Below are 17,988 nucleotides of genomic sequence, written 5' to 3' on the forward strand. Positions count from 1 at the left end.
ATCTTCACAGCTGCTGTGCAGACCAAAGACCATAAGAGAAGGGCGGGTGTCTCCTGAGCCAGACTTAGGCCGTTAGGGAGGGAAGGGATGCTGCTGCCTCAGCATCGGTAACTGGGGCCACTGTACAGCAAGTGACATGGCCTGCGTTTCCCTCACCCACCTGGACCTCCCCTCAGGCCAGGTCCCTGGGCTGCACAGTGTGTGCCTAGGGTCATGAGCACCCGTAGGACTCTAGCCCATCAGCCAGTATGAGCTTTACAACATAGGCCAACCCCTTCCCACCCCAAGTCAGAGACCTTGCCTGGCCCCTGTGGCACATCAGAAGCCCCCGCTCCCATCTGCTTGGCCTGCTATTGAAGGTCGCCAGCCTGGCCCTCCTGAATGCTCCTGATGCAGGGCATTGCTCCGCACCTTGGAACTCAGCACATGCTTCCTGAACACGTTCTCTGGGTGGTGTCCCTCTGAGCCCTGGAGGTGACACAGGGGAACCAGGGGCCTGCCTGTGTCAACGTCCTCTAGGCATTCCCAGGCCTGGTACAGAGCAGGCATTTAAGAAATCCAGGCGGGTAACAGTCATGTGCATGTATTCTCAGGACTCTGGTCCATTTCCCTGTCCATTAGGGGAGTCACTTGGCCATGATGTACTGCAGAGTTTTGAAGGACCAGACATGCACGTGGTGGTGGCATAGGCATGGATGGTAGGACATGTAAACATGATGGTAGCAGATGCACTGGGCCTGCTACATCCCCTTGGATTTAACATTTCAGAGCGTGCCAGCCGCCGTCCAGCTGCCAGTTGCTGCCTCTCTCTGCCTGAGGTGCTTTCTTTGAAGTTGCTAATGTCTACTCCATGCACGCATGGCTGGCCCAAAATACTAGGAAACTGACATCTCTAGGAGCAGTGCTGTCATTCAAGGACCCCACTTCTGCATGGAGTAGCTCTGGGGCACATGCCCTACACTGACCCCTGGGGCTCCCCAGGAGGATTGTCTCAGTTTCTCCCAGTGGGAGCTTGCTTGGAAATGCATCTTGCCCCTTATTTGTGTTTACTGGGATCGCTGTCCAAAGAAACTGCTTGTACGAAAACCTTGTCTCAAGTTCTGCTTCTGGGGGAATCCAAACTAAGACAATAACTCAGAAACGGCCCCCGTCTTCAGGAAGTGTAACCAACAGTTACAACTGGATACAACAGGAGCTGATGCAAAGCACCAGAGTTGCGCGAGAAGCCTGGTGTCCACCCGGTGTCCGCTGCTGTGACCCACATCCCAGTCTGGCAATCTGGGGCCTCCAAATACACTGTGAGTCCGCGTGGAGATGGGAAAGAGTGGCCTTTCCTGGAAAACAGGCCCGCCTGCCAGAGCCCTAATCACAGAAAAAAATGACAACCATCCCGGCCAACCTTCGATCGCTGATTGAGGTAAACACAGTGGGATTAAAAGAAACCACCAGAATTCCAGCTCATTAGAGCTGAAACGTTACTAAGCTTGGAACGTCGTCTTGCTGGGTCCCTCCAGACTCAGGCAGCCGGTGGAAAATACGGCTAATTCAAAACGGAGTGTGGGAGTCTTCTCCCTCCCAGGCCCGAGGGTCACGGATCTGGCTGCAGAGATGATGGGCCCCCCAGCCGGGCCTGCTCAACTCTGTGACAGCAGTGATCTCATCCAGCCCTCCCACCTTCCTGTGAGAAACAGGCCATCACCCACTGAGGCCAGAGATGGGTAGGGGCTTGCCTTGCTCGTGCAGTAATGGGTGGTGGATCCACATTCATGGCTCTCTCCCCTACGTGCAAGTCAGCTCAAGCTCCCATCCTCAGCCCTCCCGGAGCTCCTAGGAGAGGGTCAGCCCCATGTACATCCTCCCCCCTGTGCAGAAAGGGCTCAAGAAACTTTTCTGTAAAGGCCCAGGGAGTAAACATTTCAGGCATTGGAGCTGCATATGGTCTCTGCTGCATATTCTTCTTTGCCTTTTTTATAAGACAAGCTTTCCCACATGTAAAGCCATTCTTAGCTCACAGGCCATGCAAACAGAGGTCTCAGGCAGAACGTGGACTCGGGGCTGTCATGTGCTGACCCTGGGTCCACAGGGACACAAGTGTTCATTCTAGCACGAATTTCTCCACTTCTCCCGCTCATAGACTCCTACTCGGCCTTTACAACCCAGCTCCAATGTCCCCTTCTGCATGAGCTCTTCCCCAGCTTTTTCCCCTAGGCACCTACAAATCCAGAACTGCTCCCCGGCCCAGCAGGGCTCCGGGACCCTGGCACCCCTCTCAGCGTTATTCATCTCCAGACTCCTCGTTTTATTCAGTAGCTGGAGGGAGCCACTTCCAGGTACCAGGGGCTGTTCTAGGAAACAGGACTGTAAGGGCGGGTGTCATAGCAACAGTATTCAATGTCAGAGTCACCAATGTCCAAAATGACCCAGACATGCAAATTCCCAGCCATCCTCCAAGATGAAGAGCGATCACTGCCGCATCCAAGCTAGAGACCCAGGCTTCTGAGAACCCGGAACATCATGGGACGGACTAGATTGGGCAGCAGGAAGACATGGGTTCCTGAAAAGACTCAGATAAGATGAGCACATGGCAGTGAAGGCCAGCGGGGCTCTGAGGTGGAGCTGGAGGCAAGATGTTCTTGTGGGGAAGGAATGGCACAGACAAAGTCTCTGAGGTGAGAAACTTCGAGGATGATTCAAGAGCAAGGACCAGAGTGGGCACAGGAGGCAGAACAGGGTTTGAAAATCAGTCTAGGCCGGGCACGGTGACTCACACCTGTAATCCCAGCACTTTGGGAGGTCGAGGCAGGTGGATCACCTGAGGTCAGGAGTTTGAGACCTGTCTGGTCAACATGATGAAACCCTGTCTCTACTAAAAATACAAAAATTAGCCAGGCATAGTGACGGGCGCCTGTAGTCCCAGCTATTCAGGAGACTGAGGAAGGAGAAGCTCTTGAACTTGGGAGGCAGAGGTTGCAGTGAGCTGAGACTGTGCCACTGCACTCCAGCCTGGGACACAGAGTGAGACTCTGTCTCAAAAAATAAAAAATTAAAATAACAATAACAATGATAAAGAAAATCAGTCTATGTGGGGTGGGGGAAGCAGAACCTCTCCTCTAGACCACAGTGAGACCCCATGGTCAGCACGCTGGGGCTTGATGAGGGCCTCGATGAACTGTCTTCAGACTCAGAAACAGGGGCATCCTCAGGTTCCCCATGGAGTCCCCACAGAGACCCAACCCACTCTGATGAAAGGTGAAGGCCAAAATGAGGCAAAAGTAGAGGAGAGGAGGCAGAGGCCCGAACAGGCTGAGCCTCCCACTGTGCTGTGTCTGAGAAGGCCTCAGTCATGCCTCGCTGAGGACCTTACCTCAACCTTTCCAGCTAGCAGGGCTCGTGTGTGTGGGCTGCATTCCCCCAGCAGGGCCCCAAATGCCAGGCTCTGTGGAAAGCAGACCTTGCCTGCTGGGGCTGGGGCTGGGGACCGGGGGACTTCAGGCTCAGCCCCCTCCTCCCTCCCCACTGCCTCGTCAGCATCAAAGGCCTCGCTCTCCACAGGCAGAGCTCACAGCCTCGGAATTCTGCAGCAGCTGCTGAGCCCCGCCAGGACTGCATGCAGCGGGCGTCCCTGGTGTGCCAGGTTGGGATGGGAATCACACTCTCGCAGCCGTAATGTGAAGCACATGTTTTACACGCCTCGCCCATGGAGGCAAGCTGCCCACGCCCCCTCCCTGCCCTAGCTCTGCTGCTGCTGCTCATGGGGGTCTGTCCCAGCACACAGCCACCCACCTCCACTGGCCACACCAGGGTCACAGGGGGGTCGGGCTGCCCCTGACCCACACCGGCTTCCACCAGCAGGGCCTGAAATTGGCTCTACTCAGATTAGGTGCAGGGTTCTGGGGAGGGGGCCCAGCTTACAACCTGCCAGTGGCTCCCCAGGGCCTCAAGACAAGGACTGCATCCCTGAAGCTGGGCTCCAAGTCTGCCTCTGACTAGCACCTGCTGGGCTTGCCAGTTGCCCTTGTTGAGAAAATCACAGGATGCCCTTGAAGGATGCCCATGTCCCAGCCCTTGAGACCTGTGAATCTGTCACCCTGTGTAACGGAAGGACTTTACAGATGTGACTCAGAATTTTGAGGTGGGGGATGATCTGGAATGATGCTGGATTATGTAGGCGAGCCCAGTGAGATTGTGGGGTTCTTATAAGGTAAGAAGGAGGTCAGTGGGTGGAAAGGCTCCGGGTCAGAGAAGGAGATGGGACAATGGATAAGATATTAGAATGATGCCGCCACGAGCCAAGGAATGCAGGCTCCTCTAGCAGCTGGAAAAGCCTCAGGAGTGAATTCTCTCCTGGAGCCTCCAGAGGAGGCTCTAGAACCTAGCCTTGAGCACACCTCAATTTTAGCCCCATAAGCCCCATGTTGATTTTCTGATTCCAGAAAAGTTTGTGTTGTTTCTAGCTGCTAAGTTGGTTGTGATTTGTTACAGTAGCGATAGGAAACTCATCCAGCCTCTTGTCACCATCTCCCAGCCACACAACCTTCTCTGCACCTCCTCCAGCCCCTGCAGGGCCTGCTCCCTTGCCTGCTCCTCCCTTACCTGCTCTCCTCTGGGTCATCTCCACTCAGCGCTCAAGATCTGTTCCAAGGGCACCACTCCCAGGAGAGTCCTTGGTAACTTCTTTCTAGACCCATTGGTGAGCTGAATGGCTTATGCTCTCCTCTCTTCTCCTGCTATCGCATTCTCAGTCCTGACACACCTCCTGTGACGGGGAGCTCATTACCCTTCAAGATATCCCAATTCGGCTGGGCGTGGTGGCTCAAGCCTGTAATCCCAGCACTTTGGGAGGCCGAGACGGGCGGATCACGAAGTCAGGAGATCGAGACCATCCTGGCTAACACGGTGAAACCCGGTCTCTACTAAAAAAATACAAAAAACTAGCCAGGCGAGGTGGCGGGCGCCTGTAGTCCCAGCTACTCGGGAGGCTGAGGCAGGAGAATGCCATAAACCCGGGAGGCGGAGCTTGCAGTGAGCCGAGATCGTGCCACTGCACTCCAGCCTGGGCTACAGAGCGAGACTCCATCTCAAAAAAAAAAAAAAAAAAAAAAGATATCCCAATTCACCTTGCCCTCAAAGGGCTGTGTCGCTGGTTGCCTGCTCAAGGCCCAGGGTGTGAAAAGGCGAGGACTGAAATCCAGCCCAAGATGGCAAGGGGTGCTGGTGTTTAGTTATCAGCAAGGGCTGCTGGTGTTTAGTTATCAGCAAGAGGTGCTGGTGTTTAGTTATCAGCAAGGGGTGCTGGTGTTTAGTTATCAACAAGGGGTGCTGGTGTTTATTTATCAGACTTCCGGCTCTTCCCTGCTAAGTCCCCAACTCCCATACCCAAGAAAGGAATAGTGTGACCTGGCCCAAAGCCAGAGGCTCACAGCCATCTGTATGGAGCCTGCCTGCCCTTGTCATAGGATTGCCTGATTTTGCAAATGAGAAAAAGGATGCCTTATGAAGTCTGAATTTCAGATAAACAATAGATACTTTTTTAGTATAAGTATATCCCACATATTGCATGAATATACTTATATCTAAAAGTCATTCATTGGTTATCTGAGATTCCTATTTAATCAGGGATCCTGTGTCTTACCTGGTGAGCCTAAATGATTTTTCTTGAGTGGGATGCCCAGAGTGCTCACCATGGCTCAGAACTGAGGCCCAAAGAGGATGTGTGGGGAATTGGGGAGACCCATCAGTCTCAGACCTGAGGTGCAGATGTGGGCATGTCGGGCTCCCCACTTCCCTCTCCTTCTTGGCCAGCTCTGGTCTCCAGATGTAGTGAGGGTTTGTGGGGTAAGTGGGGAGCTGTTTCTAGGACTCCTGTGTTTGGAGGCTTCAGTGGCCCTGCTCACCACTGTGCAGAGCTTCTGCTGTGAGCTTGAGCCACTTCCTTCCCTCCCGGGCCCCAGCTCCTCACTTATAGTGGGAGGTGTGGGTGGGGAATTAAGCCTTCTAAGCCACCTGTGGGACCACCGTTTAGCCAAATCACAGAGAACAGTGCAAACACTTGCCCTGAGCCTGGCCCCACTCCGTCCAACCGTGCCTGCCCCAAACCACTTCCATTATGAGGAAGGGAGAGTGGGGGGCCAGGGGAGGTCAAAGGAAGCTGCCCTCCTGGTCACCACCTGCCCTGTGCCTGCCCTTGCCAGGGTCCAAGGACCTTCTCATGTGACTGCACCAGCAGGCTGCAGCACGTCTCCCCCAGCAGAGCCCTTGGGGACCTAGTGTCTCCAAGTCCCAAAGTCAGGCCTGCCAAGGAAGGTACTCCAGCCCCTGGCCAAAGCAGGAGAGACCTCAGGCAAATGCCACCTTGTTCCAGGCCTCAGTTTCCTCATCTAGAACTCCAAGGCTGGAACCAAGAGAGCTCCCAAGGCCAGAGAGTGTCCAGAGAGTGACCGGCCAGTGCCCACACTCCATCAGAGGCAGAGCCCTTTGTTCTCCCTGGGGTCTCCTGTATTAGCTGTCTGTGGCTTTGTAACAACCCCAAAACTTACCAGCTGGGGATCACAAACATTCATCGTCTCACAGGTTCTGAGCACCAGGAATACCTGGATGGCTCAGCTGGGTGCCTTTGTCCCAGGGTCTGTCACAGACTGCGGTGAGCCTGTTGACTGAGGCTGTGGTCTCATCAGAGACTCGACTGGTGTGGGGATGCTCTACTCCCAAGCCCATGCATGTGCTATGGGCAGGCTCTGGTCCCTGGCCACAGGGGCTTCCCTGCAGGGCAGCCTCAGAACATGGCAGCTTCCTTCCCCAAGAGTGAGAGAGCTAATGGAGGGGGGACCCGAAGGTGAAAGCCACAGTGTTTAAAACCTCATCTTAGAAGTGATGTGCCATCATGTCTGCTTATGGTACTCATGAGAGGCCATCACTAAGCTCCCACTGAAGGGGAGGGGATTACACTGGGTGTGAACACCAGGAGGCCAAACTCTTCAGAGACCATCTCAGAGGCTGCAACTGCATCTCCCCACAAGTTTAAGGGACTTGCAAGATGCAGTGGGGCAGGGAGGGGTCAGGTGTTCAAACTCATTCATAAACGAGAAAAACATTGACTCCAGAGAGTGAGGCAGATTTGTGTCCAAATCAGTTGCAGGATGAATGGAAGAGTCGGGGATGGGGAACACTGTTGGCATCTTCCCCAGCTCCGTTTCTCGCTGCCTTTGTTCAGGGCTTCCCTCGCCCCTGCTTCTCCTCTTTCCCTCCCTCCCACTGCTCCTTCTTCCCTTCCCCTCTTCTGCTATCCTCTCCCTTCTCGATCTCTGGGTCTCTGTCCCTTTCCTTAACCCCACTCCCTTTCTTCCTTTTCCTTTCCCTCTCCCTCCTTCCTCTGCATCTCTGGTCCTGGGGTCCTCCTCACTCTTTCTCATTTCCATTCATTTCTAGGGGCATCTCCTCCCTGCACAACAGGCCCCAGGCACCAGGCCCAGGCTGCAGGGACAGTAGAGCCAGGCTGCTCCCACCCACCCCAAAACCCTGCTCGTGCAGACGCCGCCAGCCCGGATCCCGCTAGGGGGCACCGTGAGCTGCGGCTGCGGATGAGGGGCTGCTTTTCCCCAGGCGCTGTGGGCTTGGAGAGAAACCCTGGGCAGGAAGGGTCTTCTCGAATTTCCAGTCCTGGAGCCAGGCCACCTGGTGGGCATCGCAACCTTCACATTAGGACTGCGGGGCGGGGATGCCCGGGACCTCTGGCCCAGCTCGCCCAGGCCACACACGTGGGTGGGGAGCACATTGGTCACCTGCAGGGAAGGCGAGGGCCTTTCCTAGGAGGTTGCCACCAGCTGGGAGGCCAGCAGCAACCCCACCCCAGGCCTGAAGTATCTGCCACCTTTGGCAGGCCCTGGGTGCCGTGGAAAGGCTGAAGGGCGCTCATCCCAGGTCCCCATCCCCAGAACCCGTGTGGCAGGCCCCACAGGCATACATGTGAGTCAGCTCATGCACAGGAGAGCCTCACAGTGCCTGCCCTGCCAAGGTCCCCAACCCCAGACCCAGCAGCTGCCACTGCGACCACCCTGAGAGCTGTGACTGCACCCAGGCCTGGACACACATGCACGGCCTGAGATCTGGGGGTGTCCTCCAGAATGAGGTGGACCCAGTGGGGGACGAGGCTTTGCAGGGAGTGGTCACAGCAGGAGTGCCCCCATGTGCACTGGCCCTGCCCTGGGCCCCACCTCTCTTCACACGGGTGATGGGGGGATGCCCCAGTTTTATGGGCTCTAAGGTGAGAGCATTAAAGATGAACAGGCATGAGTGGACAAGACGTGTCCTGCTGAGACACAGAGAAAGACACTGCAGCAAGTCATGCCAGATCCCTACAACTCATGGCTGCGTCCGGGGGTTGCTGCATTTTTCATCACGGAAGATTCTTCCTAAGCACACTCCTGAGACAGGCATGCACACAGCGTGGATGCACATGCTCGTGCCCGCTGCTCACACCCTTGTCAGCCCTGGCTACTGTCGAACAGGAACATTTGGGCCAATGTCAGCAGCATAAGAAACCCCACATCGCATTGTTTCATATTGTAATATAAAATTCTGTGGTCAGGAAGCTGTTCAGATGTTTCTTGCTATTTTTACTCCTCTTCTGTGAATTGCCTCCTCGGAGCCTTTGTCCATTTTTCTATTGAGAGTTGTTTCAATTAATTTATAACTTTTTTGTTTTTTAAGGGTGTTGCTCCTTTGTCTATCAGAAACGTTCAACTACATTCCTTCGGTTTGTTATTTATCTTTTAATTTTAGTCTGTGCGTGTTTGTGTGTGTGGCGTGTGTGTGTATGTGTGTGTGCATCTGTGTGTGTGCATCTCTGTGTGCGTGTGTGTGCGTGTCTGTGTGTGTGAGTGTATGTGTGTATGTGTGTGTGCATTTGTGTGTGTGTGCATCTCTGTGTGCGTGTGTGTGCGTGTCTGTGTGTGTGAGTGTATGTGTGTATGTGTGTGTGTGCATTTGTGTGTGTGCATCTCTGTGTGCGTGTGTGTGCGTGTCTGTGTGTGCATGTGTGTGTGCATGTGTGTGTGCATGTGTGTGCGTGTGTGTGTGCTTGTGTGTGCGTGCGCGTGCGTGTGTGTGTGTCTTTCGGCACTCAGTGGTCTTGTGATCTTACATTGGTTATTATTTTCCTTCACGGCATCTGGATTTTGCATCTTGCTTGGAAAGCCTTCCCCATCTGAGGGTCCAGTATTTTTCTTCTCTTTTCTAATGCTCTAGCTATTTGTCCTTTATTACATCTTCAGTCCTTTTAGGGTATTTGTTGGGTATGAAATAGGAACTAACTTTCGCAGATTTCTGCCAAATGAAAGATGGAACTCTGGGGTCTTAGTCACTCACAGTGAAGGTGTGGTGGAGACGTTTCCTTCGAATCTGCACCCAAAGTCCCACCGACCCTGGCTTTCACCCCAGCTGAGCAGCAACCGGACCTCTGTGTCTTGTGCCACGCGGAGATATAAAGCTCTTGCCAGCTCTCAGGCAGTTCCAGTGTGTCCCCTCCTCTTGGAGACATGCAGACCTCAGGGAAGGGGTGCTGGGGGTGCATGGGGGTGCCACCACGGCCCAGTCCTCTCCACTGGGCCAGACCCTCACCTTGGACAAGATTGGAAGAAATGGAATGGCCCCTGCTTAGCTGCGGGGGCTTCCAGAGCTATTCAGCTGGATCACACTGGATCACACTTGTGGACCCAGCAGGGTCCACAAGAGGAGGAAAGAGGTGCTGAGATTTCCTCAGGGGAACTAGAGGCTGCTGGGGCTGCAGGCAGCTTTCCAGACACTGGCTCAGCTTCCTCCAGAGGTCGAAAGAGCTTCTCAGGCTTTCCGCCTCCCTCCAAGGTGATATGCAAAGACAGGACATCGAGATTGTGATCACAGCTGTGACTTGGTGGCCTCCCATTCCCCCAGCTCCAGGCCAGCTCTTGGCCTCTCCATCACCTGTCCTCACAGCAGCCTGCAAGGTGGTTCCATGATCCCCACTTTACAGAGGAGAAAACAGAGGCTCAGAGATGTCAAGTAAACGGTGCAGGGCCACACAGTTTGTAGGGAAATTGAACTCGTCTCAGGAGATGGTTGAGACGATGGAACCAGGCAATAGCAGCATAGTGACCACAAGGGTTTGCACATAGTAGGCCTTCAAACATTTAGCCACCCTCTTCTTTCCCTCCCTCTCTTTCCCACTTCTTCCTCGGTTCCTCCCGCCCTTTCCTAGGAGACTTTACCATCATCTGAAATCCATGATGACAACAACAAGCAAACTCATGCGTTGGGTCAGGAAACACTACAATAGAGGAAGAAACGGGAACTCACAATGGAGTGGCAAGCACCATTGTTTATGGACAAACTTCCCCTGGGGAGGCAAGTCCTTAGACAGGTACCCCCAGGAGTCCTCATCCCTGAGCAGCTCCCTGTCTAACCAGAGATTCACAAGGGGGAAGTTTCTACCCATAGGAGGCAGCTCTCAGCATGCAGGGGAATCCAAAGGGGCTTCCTGGAAGAGGAGGCTCCTGATTGGAGGGTCAAGAATTTGAGGCATGAGTGATGCCCAGGGGAGCAGGGTCGCATGGTGGGGCCTGTCTGGGAGGTGTGTACTATTTCCCGGCTGTGTGGGGTATGCAAAGCTGGAAGGAGACGCCACCTTTTTAAAACATATTGAACACAAAAGCATACACAATGTACTGTATAATTTCATGTATAAACATGTACAAACCACTTAAAAATAGTGTGGAAAGCAGGGTAATTGTCACCCCTGGGACAGAAGGCTGCCAACTGGAAGGGAGGTGTGGTGGGAGGTTTTCCGGGGCGCTGGCGTGGTTCTGTTTCTTGTTCTGGGGGATGGCTAGAGGCATGCGCTGCTACTCTGTGAAAATTCAATATGTGCCCCTCCAATCCATGTACTATTCCGCCTGTGTATTATACTCCAATAAAAAGTTGAAGTTTGTTGAAACAGGAGCTCAGGGGATGGGAGAATTTGAAGATTATTCTGGAGGCGGTGGGCAGACCCAGGTTTCTGAGCAGTTCGTGACCAGAGCTGTGTTTTCCGAGGATGAATCTGGCAGTGTGTCTTGGATGGATTAGCGGAGGAGGGGGGTGAGCTGGTGAGTGCTCAGAGACTGTCGCCAGTGCAGGTGAGAGGTAATTCACAGCCGCCCTGGGGAGGAGACGCCGTGCCACGGCTGTCTGGGGCTTCATTAAATACCAGAAAGAGAAATGAACCAATTTCACGGACCTGGTCTGTGACTTCTCTGAGGATGGGAAGTCAAAGGCTACAGACTCAAGGCCAGTAACAATCCGATTAATTCCCCAGGACAAAGCCTTTAATCTAACACATAACAGCAAATTCTTGTTTTTCCATTAAAAACAATACCTCAGCCCCCACATTGGCTGCCAGGGCCTTAATGAGACCCCTTCCCTGCCCGGGAGGCTGAATTGGTCCTTTGTTCTTCGCAGCATGGGGTTCGGAAGATTGCTAGTTTGGCGGTAGGGCCAGTTGGGGGCATTCGCACTGATGGGAGCGTAAGGATGGATGTGACAAAAGCTGCCGGGAGTTCTGGGTGACCTCAGCTGAACTGAAAGTCGGCCTCACTTCTTGGGAGGAGAGCATAGGGGGTCTGCTGGAGCCACGCTGGGGCATGGTGCGTGGTAGAAAAAGCCCTGGGCTGGGAGGTCAGTGCCCTGGGGTCTGTCCAGATCCCCACAGTGTCACCAACTCACTGAGTGACAGTCGGCCAGTCTTGTCCCCTCTGGCCTTGGTCTCTTCCCAAGTGTGTTGAGGGCACTGGCCTCTTGGGAAGACCAGTTACTCATGGAATCAAGCCCCTGGGTGCCAGTCCCCTGGTGCTGAGGACTGAGAATGGCCCCAGACAGTAATGCGCTGGTGTGCCTAACTCTGATGGGGAGAAGAAGTGGAGAGAACATCCCTTGGCACTTGGAAGCAGCTGGGGAACACTTATGGTGTTACACAGGATGTGCCCTGGTGTCCACATTCCTGCAGCATGGTGGAGGAGAGATACGTTCCACTTGGGCACCCAACAGAAAATGACTTTTCACCAAAGGCAGTGGCGTAAACACTGCTTATCTGCCTCCCTGGTGTGCCTGGAACTCTCTTGATTTTAACTCTGAAAGTCTTGCATCCCAGAAAACTCAGTCCCAGGCAAGCCAGGATGGTTGGTGGCCCTACTTCCAGTCCTTGATAAAAAACTGGGCCCCCAAAGTGCACTGAGAGCAATTGCACCTGTGATGCCTGCAATCCATGTGCAAAGCAGGAGACACAAACCCATCCCAGGACCAGCAGCACCTGGAGGCTGAAATCACAGCAGAGAGGGGTGCCCCTGGCCACAGCTTGCCTCCCAACTTGATCCTCAGAGAGGAGGGGCTGAGGGTGCTCTCAGAATCCAGCCAAAGCCCAATTGCTGAACAGAACCGGACTGGCCCACAGACTCTGACTAGTGTTAGGATGTTGGCGTTGGGGATCCGATGGACAGATGCCCTTTCTATGCTGTGGGCTCCACTGTTCTCATCAAACCCTGTTCTGCTCCCCAAAGATCTGAGTTAACAGAACGCCCTCCAGGAGGAGCCAGGGAGGAACTACCTGGTCCCATGGCCCACCTGGCTTCTGTAGCCAGACTCCAGAAGCCAGAGGGGCCAAACCAGGTGAGCACTCCCACCCCCGCCACGCCCCACTACCTCAGCTCTCAGGAGTAATTCTCACTGGCTGTTTGCCAGTCACGACCTTGCCAGCTGTGGCCACAGGGCCTGGCCCACTTCACAGGGCAACTCGGGCTCCAGCCACCTCTGCTTCCAACATGGAGACAGGCCATCAGACGGCCACCAAGACAGGTCACAGGCCTTGGACCTGAGAAATCACTTTCGAGGTAGTTTTATGGCAGACATAATTTCTGGGACTGGAAGTCTCACCTCTGTTAATGAGGTGTCACTGGAGGGGTGTCCAGAACAGGTTTGGATGTCTGACAGGCACACACAACACCAAAACAGATGACACCCTGTATGGTGTAAAGCCAGCTCGGACACCTCCTGCCTAATTCCTGGTGGCTGAGGGGACGACCTGTGGGAAATAGCACAAAGCAGTGACCTGTGAAATTAGGAGCTACAGGATGAAAACACTTTGTCACTGAGAAAATATGTTTATGCTTATTAGAACAACGTTTTTTGGGCTCATGTAAAATAAACATATTGGGTCGAATGTTGCTGCAAGGTCTACATTTACAAAGAGGCAAGGAAGGTATGAAATTGTGGTCAGGAGTTGGCAAGTCTGAAAAATTACAGTGGGATTAGCTTCTCGCACTGCAAATTGGAAAATTCAGAGATGTGTGGCACGGCCGCGGAGGCCCAAACTTCTAAATGAAATTTATTATTTCTGTAAAATCTGGGAACAACATCTTCAGGGATAACAAATATAGAGAAAACATGATTTCAGCCTCGATATTTGGTCTCCTTGCAGACGGTTTTCATTAAAAAGGGCTTTATAAAAATGATAAAAATGTTACAGTTTGCTAAATTAAGTCTGAAGCAGCTCTATTTAATAATCCGGTGCATTTTAATCATTTTTTGAAAAGCCTGACATATTGAAAAGAACTTCAGTCTTGAGCACCACTGAAAAAAAGAAAAGGAAAAGAAAAAAAGAAAAATACTCCCAACTCATCTTGGGTTGTTTGTGCATTTCTAACCCTAAACTTGTCCCTCTCAATGGCAGTTGGTGCCAAGCAAGCAAGCATCTATGACCCAGAACACCAGACCTCCAGAGCTTTTGTAGCTGTGACAGGGACCACATGACAATGGGTTATTTTTGTTCAATTGTCTCTCAGGAAACAAAGTAAAAAAGGTTGGGTAATTACTCTGTTTCTACTTCTTGGCCCCATAATGCAACATGCTTAGTAATGTGGGTATGTAAGAAGGGAGGGCCCGGGGGGAGGCAGGAAGAACAAACCATAGTTTGAAGAATAGCATGAAGTTCTCCATGGAAAGTCTTTTCGCCAAAGAACAGTGGAGAGGGCCTTCTGAGGGGGTTCTCAGAAAAGGTGTTGGTTTGGGAGGAGGAAGTTGAATTTGAGAGGCCCCTGTGAGGAACTGTAAGAGCAGTGAACTCATGCTACAGAAATTCAGAGCTGTGACATAATCTAGGGCTAAGGATTGGAAGGAAGGAAGGAAGGAAGGAAGCAAGGAAGGAAGGAAGGAAGGTTTGTTGAGAGAAGGGATAGGAGAATGGAGGGGTGGATGGGTGAGTGGATGGATCCTTGGATGGATAAATGAGAGAATAGGTAGGAAAATGGGTGGATGGAAGGTTAGATGGAGGGAAGGAGTAAGGGAGGGAGGGAGGGAGAAGGGAAGGGAGTGAAGGTTGAGTGAATAGAGAAATGGTTGGATGGATGGAAGAATAGATGAGTGGATAGATGGATGGATGGATGCATGGATGGATAAATGAGAGAATAGGTAGGAAAATGGGTGAATGGATGGGTGGATGGTTAGATGGAGGGAGGGAGGGAGAAGGGAAGGGAGTGAAGGTTGAGTGAGTAGAGAAATGGTTGGATGGGTAGAAGAATAGATGAGTGGATAGATGGATGGGTGGATGAGTGGAACAGATGCATGGATGGATGGAGAAATGGTTGAATGCATGGAGGAATGATTGGATGTGTGGAGGAATGGATGGATGGATGGATGGATGGATGGATGGATGGATGGATGACAGAATGGATAAGAGAATGGATGGGTGGACTCGTGAGTGGATGGATGGAAAGGTAGATGGATGAAAGTTTTGGGTCCTGGTTGCCTGTCATGAAGGAAGGGCAGGTGCTTGTATTGCCAATCCACCTGACACTGCCAAGCACTTAATTCAGTATTGCATTTCCTTGCTCAGTCTTCATCACAACCACATCAATTTTAGGTGAGAAGATAAAGACTCAGAGCAGCCATGTGATGCAAGCAGCATGACACAACCAGGTGAAGACTCACCTGGGCTTCCAAAGACTACATTCTGCTTTGGAATCCTGCAGCTTTCTCTGAAGCCATCCTCAAACCTGCAAATGTTTTTATTGTTAAAGATAATGCTTTTGGTTGATGGAAAGTTCTAGAACTCAGTTTTCTCAGTCTCTATTCCGGGATTTTTCTACAACCTTATGATGTCCAGATCAAGGGCTGGGAAGCATGAGAGAGATGAGCTTTGGTGAGGAGTCAGTGGAAACAGCACCAGGAAAAATTCCAGAAAATTGTGAATTGTGAGAGAGGAAGGTGAATGCAGCCAAGGTCCCTGGGACGGAGTTGGTGCTGGGCACAGGAGGATGGCCCCATACGGGTGGGGTCCAGGACACAGTGGATTAGAAGAGGGTGGTAGAGACTTGCTCCAAGAAGTGGAAATCCTTGCTTTTGGTTTTCTTCATGAGAAAGAAGATGGAAAGAGGTTCCCATGCTGCTGGATGGGAAGAGGTTCAGCCACAGGATATGTCCCACAAGACTTCCCGTAGAGTGGGAGCAGCAGGGATGAAGCTGGAAGGCCTGGGCCAGCCCTTACCACATCCCTCCATGGGGGATGCCCTTGGAAAGTCACCCAACTTTCCTGGACCTCAGTTTCCTGCTCCTAAAGTGGAGCCGACACTGTCTCCATGCTGGAGCCACTGCAAGGATGAAACGAGAGAGCGGATGTGATTTGTCAGTATCCATTTGTCACTGTCAAGAACTCATTATGCAGATGGGGCCCAGGATCCTCTCCAAGCCCCAGAGCCTGCCTTTGTGGATCCACCCGCTTCTCTAGCCTGAGTGCAACCCCGGCCCAGAATCCACCTTCCCCTCCCAACCCTTGTGTCTACTCACCCTCTCCAGGCTGACTCTCGGGACCCTGGCAGCATCTGTGGGGGAAAAGCAGACAAACCCCACCTTTGGCAAGTAGAGATGAACTGAGGCCGGAACAGTGTCAATCAGAGACCTTTCAGAAGCACCAGGGGCCATAGCTGGTGTTGAGGCCAAACCTGGAAGGGCTTCCCCTCCCTGGCAATAATGCTGCTGCGTGGTTACCTCATTTGCCCTTGTTTTTCCTCTTCTTCCTTTTTAATTACCTTATTAAAGATTACTTAACTGCAAAGTAAAACCATCCCTAAGCTACTAAGTAGGATGTGACTCAGTCCCCAAGAGCAGGGTGGCCTGTGGGTGGGTGGCTTCTGCAGGGATGTCACCCCTGGTCACCTGGAAATGGGGCTTCAGCTGAGGCGAACAGGAGCATTTCTTCCAGTGCGGACCTTGCCTCCCCACTCCAGTGTCCAGGAGCCCCTCACCTCAGTTTACCCAGATGCAGATTCTGATCGACACAGATCGAGGACCAGCCAAGTCCACGACCACATCGTGCACTCGTAAACCATTGACAGGTCACCCGTGAGATGAGATTCGCCTCCTAGGTCTGGGCATTGCCAGGCTGGGAAACCTGTCTTCTGTCTTCCCCACCTGACTGAGGAAAGCGTGGGGCAGGAAAAGGCAGGGCGGGCCTGATGCTGAGACTCTGTTCAGGGTCCACGCTGTATCCTTGGGCACAGTCATGGATCTACAGTTCCTCTGTGATTTCACTGAAAGGCCTTACGGTTCCATCTCATTCCCACGGCTGCCCAAGGAACCCTGTTAATTCGGTGCCTCTCTGGAAGCCAGAGATGATCTGTCTGCCTCCCTACTGGCTACCAGCTCAGCAGTCTCCACAAGGCAGGAAGCAGGCTTGAGTCCTGCTCCCAGGCCATCTGTTACCATGTTTCTCCTGGAATTTGGTGGGGAAGCACCAGAGAGCTTTGCCAGGGGACCTCCTGGGATGTGGATGATTCCTATGGAAACCTTCAACCTTAAATCTTGTCCTGTCCCAGAGGACTCCGTAGGGTGCACAGCATGGGTGGAACAAAGGCTGAGGAACAAGGGTGACCCATCTGAGAGAGGCCCAAAGAAGCCACGGAGGAGAAGGAATGGCCATTTCTGGCAGGGGCTGGGGAAGACAAGACGGTCTGGGGACAGTTTCTTGGAGGACATGGTCTTTGAGCTGGGTCTTCATGGGGTGAGAGAGGTGCCGTGCCATTCCATCCTCACCCAGCAAGCACATCCACTCGGCCATCCACTCCCACAGGGGGACCAGCCAGGGAACTCGAGCGGCTTCCGGCAGCTGTGGGGGGCAGTGCTCACACAGGCTCCCAGCTCCCTCGGCCCCGCGACACATGAGCTGCTGTAAGAACAGAAATTCTGCTCAATACCAAAGTTCTCTGTGCCTTTCCCCACGAAGGCTCCAGTGGGTCATTCAGACGAACCCAGCCCAGGGCTCTGGGACACAACTTTACTAGAATGTCGTTAAAAAACAACTTGTGTTAGTTTGTCATCTGTTATTACAAATCACTCAGCTTTCTACTGCTACAAGCATTCCCATGTCTAGATTTAATGAACTGCAGGGAGAAGTGGACGCCTCCCTCTCCCCGCAAGACGCCTTTTCCCATCTGCTAGGAAAGCTCCGTTTCGGGGCTGACACAGGCAGCTGTGTCACATGGCTTCCCCTGTGGCAGAGGTAGCTGGCTGCTGACACCCTGGGCCTTGGGTGAGACAGGTCTCATCGAAGCCTCGGCACCCCAGGGACCAGTGGCCATTGTTCCTATGCAGAACAGAAGTAGTGACCACCGTCCCCAGCTGGTTTCTGAGGCAGCAAGCCCCAGGTTCCAAAGGCAAAGGTCATGTTGCCTTGAAGAGCCCCTTGGCCTTAGGTCTCCCCCAACTATGGCAGCTGCAGGCAGGAGTGCCCTGGCTGGTCACAGCCCTCTCCCTTCAGCCTGGTCCACGGCCACGCTGGCCCTCATTTACCCATCTCCTGGAGGTGAGCAGACAAATGGTCTGGAAAGCCCTGTCTGCCCTGGGCCTAGGTGTACGAATCCTGCTGGAGCCCTGGCCCCTGGCACCTGGCCGGAGGAGAGCCGCTGCCAGCCTGCATGCACAGTCAGTGCTGCT

Source organism: Macaca fascicularis, chromosome 7 (genome assembly GCF_037993035.2).
Source record: "Macaca fascicularis isolate 582-1 chromosome 7, T2T-MFA8v1.1".
Classification (NCBI taxonomy): Eukaryota; Metazoa; Chordata; class Mammalia; order Primates; family Cercopithecidae; genus Macaca; species Macaca fascicularis.